The sequence below is a fragment of the Osmerus mordax genome, unplaced genomic scaffold (assembly GCF_038355195.1).
Source record: "Osmerus mordax isolate fOsmMor3 unplaced genomic scaffold, fOsmMor3.pri Scaffold_55, whole genome shotgun sequence".
NCBI lineage: Eukaryota > Metazoa > Chordata > Actinopteri > Osmeriformes > Osmeridae > Osmerus > Osmerus mordax.
This window is the reverse complement of record NW_027120612.1, coordinates 27,501-32,500: the sequence shown is the minus strand read 5'-3', so window position 1 is coordinate 32,500 and position 5,000 is coordinate 27,501.

Here is a 5,000-nt window from a genome sequence, read left to right as displayed (position 1 = left end):
GGGGTATGGCTCAGGGGCTCGCTGGGGCTTCAAAACGGCCAAGAAAAAAAAAATGACCCAAAACACGCCACCTACCGGCCGCTCGCGGGTGCCCGGGGTCGGGGTATGGGTCTAGCCTGTGCCGGGGCTTCAAATATGGAGAAAAAAAAAATTTCAAAAAAAGGGCCCCCATCGGCCCCCCGGGTAGTGCCGGGGTCGGGGGGCATGATTCTGGGGCGCCCCAGAGCCAAGTAGGCGCCTGGAGGAAAGGAAAAAAAAACTTTAACTTTTTTTTGACCACCAGGGGTGGGGGGGTCTCATGCCCCATCGGGTGCCCGCCCCGAGTGCCTCTCAGGCGGATACATTTTCACCCGTGTGCGGGAGACACATATGGTGCATGGTCCGTGTATACACCATATGTGTAGTATGGGCAAAACCACTGTAAAGTCATACTGCCATTGACTTCCATTCATTTTCCCAGGATGACTTATATACTCTATGGTAGCTGTCTGGTGGACTGGGGGCCGCGACAATGTTACGCTTGTAAGTCAGAAGCTGGGAAATGCACTGCGAAGCTGGGAAAACCGTTTTTCGAGCTCATTTTCGGTTCCGCCCAACGGATTTTGATCAAAATAGGCTCATTCGAAAGGTATTAACCGGGGGCACACGGAAAACCGGGACTAATAACGCGCACGTGCGCGTGCGCGAAACGGGAAGCAAAAGAAAACTTCAATCGGAGCTACAACCGTGAACCGTCGCAGATAGGGCGGAAATTTCAACGCACGTCGCTGCGTCTCACTCCAACTTAAATAACAAAACTGTCCCCAGCGAAATCGGTTGGATAAAACGGAAACGGGAAGCGAAAGAAAACGTTAAACGTCAACACCGAAATGGCTATCGTCAATTCCAATGTGAAAACAACTCGCACGTATGTGTCTTACTCTAAAGCAGTGTATAAAACTATCCCCAGCCAAATCAGAGCTACGCAACGAAAACGGGAAGCGAAACAAAACTTTAAACGGAGCTACCGAATTGGAAATCATCAATCCTGGGAAAATAACAACTCACACGTGTGCCCCTTATTCTAACTTGAATTTAGAAACCGTCCTCAACAAAATCCCACGTTCGGGTGAATAACTGTGAATTTTAAGGCACATGCCTCTCTGGGCTGGGAGAGTGCATTCAAATAGGAGAAATTGGCTTCATTTAGAGGCATCTCCACTTAGGGACGTCGTAGCACCTTAACTCGGGTGGCGTTGGAAAGGTCTGGTCCAGGGGAACACGGGCGTGTCAAGTTTGCCACGCGCACGCGCATCCCCGCTAAACAGGGGCCAAAACAAAACTTTAAACGGAGCTACCGAATTGGAAACCATCAATCCTGGGAAAATAACAACTCACACGTGTGCCCCTTATGCTAACTTGAATTTAGAAACCGTCCTCAACAAAATCCCACGTTCGGGCGCAAAACTGCACGTTTGAGGCCACATTTTCAATGATGCTGGAAACTTACATTCAAAGCTGGGAAAATGTGCTCATCTACAGGCATCCCCACTTAGGGACGTCGTAGCACCTTGACTCGGGTGGCGTTGGAAAGGTCTGGTCCAGGGGAACACGGGCGTGTCAAGTTTGCCACGCGCACGCGCATCCCCGCTAAACAGGGGCCAAAACAAAACTTTAAACGGAGCTACCGAATTGGAAACCATCAATCCTGGGAAAATAACAACTCACACGTGTGCCCCTTATGCTAACTTGAATTTAGAAACCGTCCTCAACAAAATCCCACGTTCGGGCGCAAAACTGCACGTTTGAGGCCACATTTTCAATGATGCTGGAAACTTACATTCAAAGCTGGGAAAATGTGCTCATCTACAGGCATCCCCACTTAGGGACGTCGTAGCACCTTGACTCGGGTGGCGTTGGAAAGGTCTGGTCCAGGGGAACACGGGCGTGTCAAGGTTGCCACGCGCACGCGCATCCCCGCTAAACAGGAGCCCAAACAAAACTTTAAACGGGGCTACGGAAAAGGGGAGAGCTTTTTCGGGGACAAACACCACTCACGTCGGTGCCCCCTGTTCCAACTTGAATTTAGAAACCGTCCTCAACAAAATCCCACGTTCGGGTGAATAACTGTGAATTTTAAGGCACATGCCTCTCTGGGCTGGGAGAGTGCATTCAAATAGGAGAAATTGGCTTCATTTAGAGGCATCCCCACTTGGGGACGTCGTAGCACCTTAACTCAGGTGGCGTTAGAAAGGTCTGGTCCAGGGGAACACGGGCGTGTCATGTTTGCCACGCGCACGCGCATCCCCGCTGAACAGGAGCCCAAACAAAACTTTAAACGGGGCTACGGAAAAGGGGAGGGCTTTTTCGGGGACAACCACCACTCACCTCGGTTCCCCCCATCCCAACTTGAATTTAGAAACCGTCCCCAGCCAAATCCCACGTTCGGGGGCAAAACTGCTCGTTTGAGGCCACATTTTCAATGATACTGGAAACTTACATTCAAAGTTGGGAAAAGGTGTTCATTTACAGGCATCTCCACTTAGGGACGTCGTAGCACCTTAACTCAGGCGGCGTTAGAAAGGTCTGGTCCAGGGGAACACGGGCGTGTCAAGGTTGCCACGCGCACGCGCATCCCCGCTAAACAGGAGCCCAAACAAAACTTTAAACGGGGCTACGGAAAAGGGGAGAGCTTTTTCGGGGACAAACACCACTCACGTCGGTGCCCCCTGTTCCAACTTGAATTTAGAAACCGTCCTCAACAAAATCCCACGTTCGGGTGAATAACTGTGAATTTTAAGGCACATGCCTCTCTGGGCTGGGAGAGTGCATTCAAATAGGAGAAATTGGCTTCATTTAGAGGCATCCCCACTTGGGGACGTCGTAGCACCTTAACTCAGGTGGCGTTAGAAAGGTCTGGTCCAGGGGAACACGGGCGTGTCATGTTTGCCACGCGCACGCGCATCCCCGCTGAACAGGAGCCCAAACAAAACTTTAAACGGGGCTACGGAAAAGGGGAGGGCTTTTTCGGGGACAACCACCACTCACCTCGGTTCCCCCCATCCCAACTTGAATTTAGAAACCGTCCCCAGCCAAATCCCACGTTCGGGGGCAAAACTGCTCGTTTGAGGCCACATTTTCAATGATACTGGAAACTTACATTCAAAGTTGGGAAAAGGTGTTCATTTACAGGCATCTCCACTTAGGGACGTCGTAGCACCTTAACTCAGGCGGCGTTAGAAAGGTCTGGTCCAGGGGAACACGGGCGTGTCAAGGTTGCCACGCGCACGCGCATCCCCGCTAAACAGGAGCCCAAACAAAACTTTAAACGGGGCTACGGAAAAGGGGAGAGCTTTTTCGGGGACAAACACCACTCACGTCGGTGCCCCCTGTTCCAACTTGAATTTAGAAACCGTCCTCAACAAAATCCCACGTTCGGGTGAATAACTGTGAATTTTAAGGCACATGCCTCTCTGGGCTGGGAGAGTGCATTCAAATAGGAGAAATTGGCTTCATTTAGAGGCATCCCCACTTGGGGACGTCGTAGCACCTTAACTCAGGTGGCGTTAGAAAGGTCTGGTCCAGGGGAACACGGGCGTGTCATGTTTGCCACGCGCACGCGCATCCCCGTTGAACAGGAGCCCAAACAAAACTTTAAACGGGGCTACGGAAAAGGGGAGGGCTTTTTCGGGGACAACCACCACTCACCTCGGTGCCCCCCATCCCAACTTGAATTTAGAAACCGTCCCCAGCCAAATCCCACGTTCGGGGGCAAAACTGCACGTTTGAGGCCACATTTTCAATGATACTGGAAACTTACATTCAAAGTTGGGAAAAGGTGTTCATTTACAGGCATCCCCACTTGGGGACGTCGTAGCACCTTAACTCAGGCGGCGTTAGAAAGGTCTGGTCCAGGGGAACACGGGCGTGTCAAGGTTGCCACGCGCACGCGCTTCCCCGCTGAACAGGAGCCCAAACAAAACTTTAAACGGGGCTACGGAAAAGGGGAGGGCTTTTTCGGGGACAACCACCACTCACCTCGGTGCCCCCCATCCCAACTTGAACTTAGAAACCGTCCCCAGCGAAATCCCACGTTCGGGCGAATAACTGTGAATTTTAAGCCCCTTTTCCTCTCAAGCTGGAAACGTGCAAAGTTGGGAAAAGGTGTTCATTTACAGGCATCTCCACTTAGGGACGTCGTAGCACCTTAACTCAGGCGGCGTTAGAAAGGTCTGGTCCAGGGGAACACGGGCGTGTCAAGGTTGCCACGCGCACGCGCATCCCCGCTGAACAGGAGCCCAAACAAAACTTTAAACGGGGCTACGGAAAAGGGGAGGGCTTTTTCGGGGACAACCACCACTCACCTCGGTGCCCCCCATCCCAACTTGAATATAGAAACCGTCCCCAGCCAAATCCCACGTTCGGGGGCAAAACTGCTCGTTTGAGGCCACATTTTCAATGATACTGGAAACTTACATTCAAAGTTGGGAAAATGTGCTCATCTACAGGCATCCCCACTTGGGGACGTCGTAGCACCTTGACTCAGGCGGCGTTAGAAAGGTCTGGACCAGGGGAACACGGGGGTGTCAAGTTTGCCACGCGCACGCGCTTCCCCGCTGAACAGGAGCCCAAACAGAACTTTAAACGGGGCTACGGAAAAGGGGAGGGCTTTTTCGGGGACAACCACCACTCACCTCGGTGCCCCCCATCCCAACTTGAATATAGAAACCGTCCCCAGCCAAATCCCACGTTCGGGCGAATAACTGTGAATTTTAAGCCCCTTTTCCTCTCAAGCTGGAAACGTGCAAAGTTGGGAAAAGGTGTTCATTTAGAGGCATCTCCACTTAGGGACGTCGTAGCACCTTAACTCAGGCGGCGTTGGAAAGGTCTGGTCCAGGGGAACACGGGGGTGTCAAGGTTGCCACGCGCACGCGCTTCCCCGCTGAACAGGAGCCCAAACAAAACTTTAAACGGGGCTACGGAAAAGGGGAGGGCTTTTTCGGGGACAACCACCACTCACC